Source organism: Xyrauchen texanus, chromosome 18 (assembly GCF_025860055.1).
Source record: "Xyrauchen texanus isolate HMW12.3.18 chromosome 18, RBS_HiC_50CHRs, whole genome shotgun sequence".
Lineage (NCBI taxonomy): Eukaryota > Metazoa > Chordata > Actinopteri > Cypriniformes > Catostomidae > Xyrauchen > Xyrauchen texanus.
The window spans coordinates 34664251-34677226 of NC_068293.1; the positions used below are offsets into that span (position 1 = coordinate 34664251).

Below are 12976 nucleotides of genomic sequence, written 5' to 3' on the forward strand. Positions count from 1 at the left end.
GTAAGCCTGTGGCCTGGCTGTGGCACAGCCACAGCTGTTCCTTCATGTGAGCCATATAGTTTAATATTTCAAGTGATTTCTCCAACCCATAAGTAGTTCACAAACTACACCAACAGTGGTTTCCAAATGCCACCACTCTTCGCATCCAAACCGTGCGAACAATCTAACAGCTTGCTTATATTTTCGTGTTAAACGCAATAGTGAATCTGTACTGCACAAGAGGAAATAAAGGTTTGTATTATATTTAAATCTTTTTTATATTGCATAATGTCTGATAATGTAGTTAGGCGAATATTAGCTGGTCCTCATCATGCAAAATATCTGATTTCACCAATAGATCTAAAATAAAAAGCAATGGAGACTTCTGAATATTTTTTATGCTGCTGTCACCATTACCCTGTATATGGGAGGTCAGGACAACAATTGATTTCACCAAGCCTACTCAAAGTATTCACTAGCCTACAGTACAAATAGATGCACTTGTTGTTAAAGAGGTTAGAGTCTTGCCACTTTACTGTTGCTCTTCTGACAAATGTGAAAAAGTTAAACTAACCAAATTACAGTTCATGATGTCTCCCATCACTTTATTATAAATATTTCCTGTAGGTAAAAATAAAATATGACCAAAAAATGGTCTGGTCACCAGATAGGAATAAGTTGAGTCATGGCAAGGAGCAAATTAAACCACCTGACACCCTATTGGAAAAATGTGAGCAAAAATTTGTAAGAGAGTTGAACCACATACTTGGTATTGAATGTGTGTGTGATGCTATAGTGAGGGATTATTCACCAAGGGGTTTTGATAGGCCATTGCTGGCTATAGCTTTAGGGCTGATTTTTATCCCCAGTCCATCCCTGATACGAAACATGCATATTAAATATTCCAAACAGTCACAAATGAGGTGTTTTTTGTTATTTTTACTACATCTGCTCAACATGTAGACCACGGTGATTGCAACGGCAAGTCACATATTGACAAAATGCAAAGCTGCTTTGGATAATAGTATCTATAAAATGGATCTTAAAAAAAAAAATTATATACACAAGCATTGTACTGTGTTATTTGTAATTGCCCACTTTCTCATGGTGTTTGATTATGGGTTCCGTCAGATTACACATTGCGTCTTTGAATTACTTTCAACACACTATAAGCTCTTTTCAGTCTGGCCAAGCGGAACAGAGCTGGGCGGAGCCCCCTATACTCTCTTCCCTTCTGTGTTTGTTTTTGCCCAGGTCTCCTTGGTTGGTTTCCTGTTTTTAATGGGCCTCTAAATCTCCTCCCTGGTCTTTTGCACGGGCTGCCTATATGGTGCACCCAGGATCCTCCAGTGTATTGCCCAGGAGAGAGTCATCCCAGCTCTAGGATTTCTTTTGCGAAAGGAGTGAGAAATGGTAAATGGTAAATGGTAACTGGTCTGCACTTATATAGCGCTTTTTTTTATTAACCTTAGAGGTTACTAAAGCGCTTTACACTGTGTCCCAATCACCCATCCACACTCACATTCACACACCAATGGCGGCAGGAAAGGAGTGGGAAAGGTTATGTAGGGAGATGATAACCATATAAGGCTGATCTATTTTTTAACACTGAATGTCTGACAATGTATTGGGGTGTTATGCTATACAATGGTCTAGTTAATTTTGTAGATACTACATTATTAACGAATTTAGATGCTAATTATGGCAAAATCTATTCTGTGAATGTAAACCAAATCAAAAGTGGAAACACTCTCCAGTGGTGATTTCTTTAAGATTACACGGGAAGCACTGCTTCCCCTAATATTTCATATAAAATTTATGATGAGTTTGATATATGTACAAATAATCTATATAAATTACCCATTACCCTTTGTACATTTCAGTATTTCAGCGAATGAAAGTGTCAAATATCACACTTCATTATCACGCTGTTCATTTAAGTAACACAATTTTTCTCCATAAATATGTTCATAGAAGTCAGTGAACACATAGCCCATAGAGTGCTTTTGAGCAGTGCTTTAAAGGCAGTCTATGGCAGATACCTGTACTAATATTTGGCTTTTCCACTGCATGGTACAGCTCGACTCAGCTCGCTTTTTGGGGGTTTTCCACTGTGGATAGTACCTGGTACCTGATCCTTTTTAGTACCACCTCGGTCGAGGTTCCAAGCAAGCCGAGCCAATATACAGTATATGTGATATCAAAACCCTGCAGATCACTGATTGGTCAGAGAGAATCGTCACTACCATATATAAGCGATAGCAGTATAATTTGTTCACGCTACTTTCGAATTGTAAAAAGAAATGGCTGTGTGCAAAACCACACCGTGGTCAATAAACGAGGTGCAGACGTTCCTCTCATTAGCGACAAACGAAACTAAAAAGTCCTGAACTCAGACACAGTGTTGTTGGAGTCCACGATGGAGGATGGTACGTTTTGTTACGGTAACTCTATATTCTGCTTGAAAGCTTCACTTTATTTAGTTGACCAGCTACTGGAAAGCTTACTTTTAAAACAACTAGTCCAATTTAACTGTTACACATGCAACTGCTTTATACAGCACAATGAGCTAGTAGCTAACAGCTAGCTGCCGTGTTATTGTTTATGGTCAGTAATGTTTGTGTCGTGTTTAAGATTTCACGGCAGTAGAGGCGGCGCAACTATGACGATCAGCCTACAATCCCACCCACGTTGAGGTGGCACTAAACTGCAGTGGAAAAGCAAGCTCAGAAAAGTAAAGTTAGCAGAGTCGAGTCGAGTTGAACCATAATATGCAGTGGAAAAGTGCCATTAGATTTCGTTGATGTTAAGATCGATGTTCATTGGGATTTGTAAACAGTGTTTGCACTGAATCTGTATCTGATTGCCTATTGGATTCAAAGCCTATTGAGCTTTGAATCAATGTGTTTTGTCCTGCAGCCTGGCTTCTATACATGATGATTGATCCAGTTTTCAGTTGGGTGGGACTTTGCAAACAATGGGCAATAATTGAAATGGCGATGCATGTGATTGACACAGCATGTTAATTGTAAAAGTGCAAACACCACTGTTGAGTGCACTTATCTAGAATCTGACATAATACATTTATTTAAACTTTTATAACTGTATATTTTGCATATTTTATAGCAAAAACTGTTTTGAGCTTAATTCTTCTTGTTAAGAAACGTTACTGTTTGTAGTAGTTTAAACAGCTTTTGGGAGCAACAATGCATACACTAAAAACAATGGTCTGTACATCTCTACTTCCCTACATCAGCTACCTCAGTGCTCTCAGCTACTGATAGATGATCAGACAGAGGAACAATGCACTTTTCAGATGGGTGAAATCAAACATTAGTTTTTCACACACTTTGTGCCAGTTTTAATGAATTGTTTACTTTTCATGATCAGTGAGCAGAGCACCACAGAGGACATGATGAGTTCCTAATTATAGTATTATTATAGGTAGATTGATGTAATCGAAAATATCCTAAATATGTGAAGAAATTAATTGTATAAATTGCGGCCTTCAAAAAGCACAGCACACCATTTCCCTCACTTGAGCACTGTCTCACCCCTCTCTTTGGGCTACAAGCATACCCGAGACATCTTGCACAGAATCAAATTCCCAGAACAAATGCAGGAAGCACAGAGAAGACCAACCCAGGTGGATCTGGAGCTGTGCCAGCCAGTAGCAGCAAAGCAGGTTCATCAGCTCAGCCTCGATCCCAGTGACCAATGTATCTGGGAAATGACTGGTCTTAGGAGAGGGTGAGCCCATGAGAGATGTTGTCTTTGGGATGTTTAAATTAGATGATTACACTCACTTGTTACACAACCTGAAAAATGTCAAAGAGATGAGAGTGTAGGTGCCAAATTAATTAAACCCATAATGCGAAACAGATACGAGTTTTAATAACAGAGACCTGAATTGTACAAATTAAATTCTATAAGTTTAAGCCTAGTTTTAAGATGTGCTTTGGGCAGTCTGTTTTAAAAAAAAGATGTAAATGGGGTTCAAAATGAAAGATGAGTGAGATTTGGCCATGTGACCACAATGGGATTGTAGTGTAAACACTTAACTGTTTGAATGTGTTCGAACATTAGTGAAGCTCCACCCAAGTTTTCAGCTGTACTGCATTAGCCAGGACATCCCGTATTTTGACAGGAATTACAATGTCCCGTACAAGATGCCTCTTTTCCCATATTTCAATCTGAAACAAAAGTTTTAAACTTTGCCAGTTACATGCAGTTTTGCAAGGAAATCTTGGAAGGAAGTCTGATCAGAAAATGTAAAAAATATGCATGTACAAATACATGCTCTAAAACTGCACAGAACCTGATGTCAGCAAGCAGGGACACAGATGAAAAGCACACATATCTGAAGCTCAGTTAATACAGGTTCTCCACTACATCTAAATTGGAAGTATAATTGGGAGAAACAGTGTGCTGATTGTTTTTCACGCTTTCTTTTTCCCTCCCCTCATAATCCGAACACATATGGTCAAAAGAGACTCGTATTACATCCAAGTGTAAAATGTGTTCACACTGCCAGCGACTGTGTCGCTGCAGATGCCAGTGGCTAGTGGTTAGGTCGCTAGTGGGCGTTCCCACTACTGGTTGCCTAGTAACGTTTATAAATGACATTCACGGGTGCCAATCCATTGCTGTTGACAGCGAATCAGTTTTCTTGCTGCTAAAAAAAATGTTTTGGAGGGAAAAGACTAAATATAAATGGAATCAGTACATAAAATGCTTTATATCAAAGGTGAACGAGAAACAAGGCGTGCTCTTTGCCATAGCGGCTGTTTATCTGTGGCGAAAACGCAAACGCCGGCCGGTCTGGGTCCACAAAACCATTAAATCTCGGAGGCAGCATGGTGAGTACCACCGGCTGGTGCAAGAGCTGTGGCAGGATGAAGTCCAGTTCCAGCAGTACTTCAGGCTTGACAGGACCCAGTTTGATGAGCTGCTGCAGAGGGTGGGTCCCCTGATCTTTCCATTACTGCAGGAGCTGAGAGAGAGAGAAGGATCACGTGAGCTCTACAGTCTTCTCTCTTATTGGCTGTCGCTCCCGTAAGTCACTCTTCATTTGAATAAAGTTAAACTTGTCTCAACTTTGTCGCATCGCTGGACACACCCACATCTGGTCGCCAACGGTCGCGACAGCTCGTGTCGCCGGAAGTCGCTGTGCTCTCATTGAAAATGAATGGGATGGTGTCACTGTCTCGAGCGATGTCGCTGGCAGTGTGTACGCAGCTTAAACGCTGACGTTTTTAGCCTGTCCACTTGTGTTTGAATTGCCTAAAACTCATCTTAATACCAGATGTAAACTGGGCCAGGGTTACCCAACCTGGGGATCATGATTGAATGGGCTTCATGAGATTGTGATAGAAATGTCAATGCAGAATTTAATCAGATATAAATGTACAATAAAGCATGAATATATAAAAAATACAACTTTCAATATAAAGTACTTACATGATCTTGCTTAAATTATTTTAGTTGTTTTAATTTCCAAATAACAACCATGAAATTCATCATATTTATTGAAAGGTCTACATTACTTAAAATCTCAGGTTTACTTTAAATAAAACTTAAAATGATTAAATAAAACTTTAATTTTCAAGTAAATCTTGACATAAGTAGATAATTTAGGTCACGTGGGTTCAGCTTACAAAAAGTTTAGGAACACCTGATATATACTATAAGCAAATTAATAAATCACATTTAACCTGCACAAAGTGTCTCCTTTATCACATCCCTTTATGTTTAACAGTGAGGGGCCAATAAGACCCCTGTTGCTGCAATCTGTCTGACCAGCTTTCTCTCCATGGCATTCATCAGCCAGGTAAATGTGCTGGCTCTAATCGTCACCATCAACTTCATGCTAACCTACGGCATGATTGACTTCTGCTACTTCTGATTGGTGAAAAGCAATGAGCTGCAGGTCCAGCAAAGGAAGACACTAATCAGAAGATTGAGCTCCAGGAGAACACTTGTGTCCAGCACTCACCCAAATTTAGGCAGCAGTGTAGCCATCAGTGACCCCCATTAAGGGTTCACCAAATACATGGAGCAGATATTTCCATTGCCCTGAAGGCATACAAGGGAAAGCACTGAAGAACAAAAAGTGTCTATTCCTACCTCCAAGGCCCGGAGAAGAAAGTAAAAAATACCGTAAGCTACAGAAACACAGATGAACAGTTTTGGGTTAGATTTAAACAGCAATGGACCATTAGATAAAGGGAAAGATGAAAGAGAGCCAGAACAAACTATTGGATTAGATGATGATGCCAGCAGCCAGATAGGACTGATAGTCTATCTGAACAGTCTTTGCCTAATTCTGGCCCAGTTTATATTAAACAGCTCCCAGGAGAGCAGATAGACAGGAATGGTAAAAGGCTATGTAAGAAATGACATTATTCCTTAAAATAGGGTTTAAAGACTGTATTTTAGTCAGAAATGCCTTTTGTTCACAGGTTCAGAGCCAAATCTTGAAGGATTGGCAATAAAATCGAGGGTTCAGTCTATGCAAAGTTTTGCAACCACTGGGTTTCGGCAAAAAATCTCCAGTGCTTAACAGTTCATTACATTTGTAAATCTTGAATGAATCACACAATGTTTTTGTTTTTTTTATCTTCAGGCATTGTGCTCTATTCTGAAAATATTCATCATCCAGTGGATGTATACCTTGATAAACATTACAGTCGTCCTTATCTCTTTCTCTACATTGGAGCAACAAGCCCAGGTTTGCCAACAGGTAATTGTACCTATTTGTTATTTGACTGAATATGCTTTTTAAAAATCTGTTAAGTAAACCCATGTGTTCATAATAATCTGAATCCACAAACGACAGCAAAGAGTGCATGCACTTTAAAACAATGCACACAAAAGTACCTTTCTTTTCTGTGTGAAAAACGTTTTTGCATAAAACATTGATTTGTTTAGTGAACATCATATACGCTGATATTAGGATGATCTTAGAAATTCAAGTTCGCATGATATCCATTTCTATTACACGTGATTAGGCAGAGTCAGGTGTGGCTTTATATGACTTTTCAGGAAATGTTAAGTTACATTCTGCCACTCATAGGTGCAGCTGCTCATTTCAGCTTCTTTAGGTGGATCAAGACCTCTCTGAGTAATTTGAGCAGGTATATTGTTATAGTGAAATGACATTAGAACTCTTTCCCTCTTGCTCTTTCAGAAACACTTTATCTTTTGATTACAGGGATTGTCATGAACTAACAATAAACTATACATATATATATATATATATATATTAAAGCATTTATTCATCTTAATTTATTTAGTGAGGGAAATGGTGTGCTGTGCTTTTTGAAGGCTGCAATATTTACAATTAATTAATTATTAATTTATTAATCTAAAAATACAATTGTTCATTGTTAGTTCATAGTGCATTAACTAATGTTAACAAATACAACTTTTGATTTTAGAAATGTATTAGTATATGTTGAAATTAACATTAACCAAAATCAAGCGCGGCACATTGTTTTAAAAATTGGTGGGGACAGATTTGAAGTGGTGAAACTCATGATTATTAATTAAGTTATGTGCAGATAATGTCAAATAATCTTTTACTGTTATGAAAAATAGTCATTAATGATTAACAATTCAAGTAATCTTAATAAATATTTCACATAATTAATTTGATCCAGTACTGGGATTTTGCTAATCACTGTATAAATACATAGATCAGTAAGGATTCTATGAGCATGAGCAAAATTTGGAAAAGTTTTTGCCTTTAGTACAAGGATTTGCGTTGTGCATCGTTACCAGTCTTGCTCGACCTGCTCTAATCGGGATTTGAACTGGCGTCAGCTGACATGGGAGGTGGGCATGCTAATGATGCTAATAAGGAGGCTAAAGGCTACAGCTTCTTGGATCAGTCGCTAGTGTGCCTCTTGAGGCCAGGGGAGTGATGTTTGCATACACCGCGCAGCTATTACGTACCAGCTGGCTCCAGTTACACTCACCCCCCTAAACCTTACTCCCATCTGGGTCATGGCACCAGTGTCACCTATTCGACCTGTCCCGAGTGGGATTTGAACCAGCAATCCCTGGCATGGGAGTTGGACGCACTAGCAAGGAGGTTAGAAAAGCCATGTCTTTTGCCTCTAGCCTAGTGCATCTCTTAAGGCCAGGAGAGTGAGGTTTACACACTACACAACTCACGTACCAGCTAGCAACCGTTGCACAAACCCTTATGTAACCTTTTACTTTAATAAACCAAGATTGCATCTGTACATTAGTAAATGTAAATAAAATGAGCAGGGACACATCTGTTTGCATTTTGCTTTGAGATTTAACTAGAAAGGAGCACGAGCTGCAGAGTGAGTAGAGCGCATGTGTGCATGCACCAGAGAACATTGCTACCTACTGTAACCCAATGTCTCTGATAACTGCAGCAACAAGCAATCAACATAAAAAAAAAACAAGCTATATCAAAAAGCGGAGGGAACAAAATTGGCAAAGGTAAAAAGTGCACATCCCCTCCCACCAGTAAATGACACCTAAGACCAAGATTAATACATGCTTGTAACGTTGTTCAATGGAAAGGAGGAGGCGAGAACTGGCTTGGCAATATAAATGATATTTTAATTATAAACTTAAACAAAAGATACAAAAACATGACGGACATGTCCGTAAACGATCTCTCTCTCCCACACCATCCTCTGCAGTTGACCTATTAAGGGATACGTAAAAGTATTATCTTTAGTTCATGTTAACTAATGTTAAAAATGGAACCTTATTGTAAAGTATTACTGATAGTTCACCCAAAAAGGGAACTTCTGTCATCAATTCAGTCAACCTAATGTTGTTCCAAACCCAAAATACATCTGTGGAACACAATAGGAGAAGTTAGAATGTTTGCCTCAGTCACCATTTTCATTCATTGTAGGCCTATATATATATAAACTAATTTTGTGTTCTATGGAAAAAGAACAATCATACATCTGGATGTAATAAAATGAATGTAAGAAGGAATAAATGATGACAGAATTTTATTTTTTGTGTGAACAATCCCTTAAATGACTATTCTTGAGCTTTGTCCATTTGGAAACTTTACCTAATCACAATTGACAAGTTTAAATATACTGTATAAAGAACTTCATATCGAATGACAGCCTGTATATAAATTAACTTCTAATGGGAATTTGGCAGACTGCATTGTGGATGATGTGATTAGAACAACAATTGTACACAGAACCTCACCTCACAAATGACTGACCTCTCTTCATAGGCGAGAAGAAGCCCTCCAGACCAGATTTTGGTGACACACTCATTGTCAGCTGTGGCATGGAGATTAAGCAGCTGACAGTGGAAAATGTGGACTTTGGACTTTATGATTGTTACCATTACACCAGTGTTTCAGCAGCCATATCACCCTGTAGCTTAAGGCTGGTTGCCTACTGAAGTTAAGCAGGGCTGAGCCTGGTCATTACCTGCATGGGAGACCTCCTGGGAAGTTTGCTGCTGGAAGAGGTATTAGGGAATCCAGCAGGGGGTGCTCACCTTGTGGACTGTGTAGGTCCTAATGCCCCAGTATATTGATGGGGACACTACTGTAAAAATGCACTGTCCTTCAGATGAGATGTTAAACTGTGGTCCTGACTTTCTGTGCTCATTAACAATCACAGGACACTTCTCAAATAGAGTAGGGGTGTATCTCTGGTGTCCTGGCCAAAGTCCCCTGTTGGCCCTTATAAATCATTGCTTCCTAATAATCCCCATCTATTAATTGGCTCTATCACTCTACTCCACTCTCTCCTCTCCACCAATATCTGGTGTGTGGTGAGTGTACTGGTGCACTATGTCTGCTGTCGCATCATCCAGGTGGATGCTGCACACTGGTGGTGGTTGAGGAGAGTCCCCTGTTCACTGTGTAAAACGCTTTGAATGTAGTGTCAGAAAAGCACTATATGGGTCAAAGACGAGACGTCACCATTTTGGTGTCCGCATCAAATAAACTATACAAAAGTGATTTTACATTAAAAAAAAAACATATTAAATGCAAGTGTCTACTCTCATGTTTCAAATAACTTTTGTGGAAATGCAATGACAAAATATGAGTTAAATAATGCTCCAAAGTGTAAAATTGTCATTCAGCGTAATGGTCCGGACTATGATTTTACTAATACATTTTAAATAAAAGTATAAAATACCATGTAAAAAAAAAATATTTGCTTCCTTGGCATGTTCACATAAGTGTTGACTGTATTATAGTAAAAGGACTGTGTGTTATTTTTTTCGTTAAGTATTGAAATAACTAGGGGACTTTTGTCCCGAATATGCAGTTTGTCAGAGGTCATTCAGTGTAACAGGATCAGGAAGCCATTTTGAAATTAAACAAACAACCAATAGTCATCAAGCAGTCTGTGACATCATCAAAGCCCCCCCTGAAGACTGTGTGCTGCTGCAGCAAGGTAAGTTTATTGCTCTTAAATATTTGATAATTTCACCTTTTCATAGTGTGGTAATTTGAGTTACAAAAACGCATGTCATTCAGTGAAATGCCAAAAAACACTTTTATTGTTAGTTTTTTTGAAAAATAAGTAGATGTTGTGAATAATTATGATTAACCGTTCTGGTCAAGTTCACTGTTTGATATAACTGGGTAGTTGTTAGCCTGCAATATTGTCATTCAGGGTAATGTTTTGTCATTCGGTGTGATGCAAAATGTCTGTTACACCACAGTGTCATCCATTACACTGAATGACAGTGTCACTGTTTAGATAACATTTTTAGCATTTTATTTATATTTCAGATAAATGAGGGATATTTAGCACTAAAAAAAATATATTAAACTTCATAAATTTTAATGTTTTAATGCATTTTTGTTACTGATTTCTTTTAGATGCCCACAAACAAAGAGAGAGTTACTAGGCACCGGCAGAAAGTTAATGCAGACCCAGTAGCTAGGGCAGCACTTTTAACAAGGAGACGAGAAAGGTATTGAGGAGTGCAATGTCAAAATAATAGGGCTGGGTTAAAAAGATAGATTTCTTGATTTTAATTTATTCTCATTTTGAAGAAACAATACTGATTTGTAAATCCCAAGAATCGATCTATCAGCCTATGCTGTTTTCAGTTGATGTTAATCAATATCAAATTGATTTGAAATCGAATCAAATCGTGAAATTTGTGTCAAAGCCCAGCCCTACAGAATAACAGATTGCTACTGTTTTTAGATAGTCTACCCTACCTATACCACAAGTTCAAGAGAGGCCACTGAGCGGATTCTCCGCCCATAATACCAATTTAATTTACAATTTAATAGTAATTTATGTTTCCAACAGAAAGTATTTTTTAATGAATAACACGGTTTACATCTGTCAATAATTGTGTCAATAATTGCATGGAATCTGTATTTCAGCTACCAGAGAAGAAAGCAAGCTGCCTTGGCTGCAAATCCTGATCACCCGTCAATCAGGAATTTATCAGATGCTGCAGCTGAGAAGAGGCGAAAGCAATGGCAGAAAAATCGAAGAAAACACAGGGCAGAAGCAAAACGTATAAAGGCAGTTCTGGATCTTACACCAGATTCCTTTGAAGAGCCTCCTGAGGAAAATATTGAAAGACCCTTTCCTGCAGAACCCACTCAACAGCCTCAGTCTCTGCCAGAACCACCACTGGCGTTTTCCACCCCAAAAGAGAATAAAGAAAAGCTGTCTAAAAGCTGTATACATGTAATATTCATTCATTCATCACTCCTCCTTTATCAGCACCACAGACAAGTTGATCCATTTGCAGACCAGCTGAGCATTTTACAACTGTGATCTGCTAACTGACTTGACTCAACCACTGACTATGACTGAATGATTTCTGATCACAACAAGTAGAACTTGTTTTTTTTTTCTCAGGTGGGACTTGGAGGATGGTTCATTTCTTTTTCTGGAAAATCTGTAGAAAACTATAATGTTTATCTGCAAACAGGGAATGTGCAGTTGGAGTAATGAATTGTGGTCCAATATGCCATGTTATCCTCTGGTCAAATCTTTAACGTAATATTGGAGCATGTATTAGAGATATACACATGCAATGTGCGTATAAGGTGTAATATGCTTCTCGAGCATTTGAATATTAGATAATATCATTGATGTAAACTTTATACTTTATTTTGCTTGGCCTCATTGAGTTCATTTAACCCATGGGAATTTTTGGAATACATTTGCGATACATTGATCCCCAAGACGAAGAATGTGAATCACCAAAAACAAAAGCACAATGTGAAAGTGGAGATTTATAGTAAAAAATTACAGCCTCTTTGCCAGCTGTTGGCATGATGACCAAGCAGTTGACAGAGGAAATTGCAAACTTTGTCTTCTGTGATCATTACCATCACCCCTCCTTTATCAGCACCACAACCCAAATGGTCCATCCACACCTATTATTTTGCTTCAGAAGACCACTGGAGTCTTATGGATTATCTTTTTTTGCTGCCTTTATGTGACTTTTGAGCTTCAAAATTCTGGCCACCATTCACTTGCATTTAATGAACCTACAGAGCTGAGATATTTTTCTAAAAATCTTCATTTATGTTCTGCAGAAGGAAAGCCATACACATCTAGGGTGGCATGAGGGTGGTTAAATGATGAGAGAATTTTCAATTGTGGGTGAACTATCCCATTAAGGTGTTCCCACACCTATGAAACATGCTGTTACTGAAATGTAATGCTTATCTGCCAAAATGTGGGTGACACTGACATTTAAAAAATGTGATGGACATGTCCCCTCCACTCTTATTAGGCCTACTCTACTATGCCCCTGAGCATGCAAACAATAGTTATTTTAGGAACTAGATTAGGAACTAGAATCATACAACATCTTTAGTACTTGATATCTACTAAATATGTTATGTGTTTTTAGTTAATAAAGATATATGTGTTATGTAGAGTATAAATACAAACTTGGTTTTTATTTAGGCTTGAGACAAAAAGAAAAAAGAATCTCACCTGTTGTGGCATCATCATCTGACACACGAGTCTGAACT

General features: G+C 38.3%; 1 pseudogene; it reads left to right on the forward strand.

The window, feature by feature from the left end:
- Positions 1 to 1096: 1096 nt before the first annotated feature.
- Positions 1097 to 12973, forward strand: LOC127658831 (solute carrier family 12 member 8-like; annotated as a pseudogene).
- The last annotated feature ends 3 nt before the right edge of the window (positions 12974 to 12976 follow it).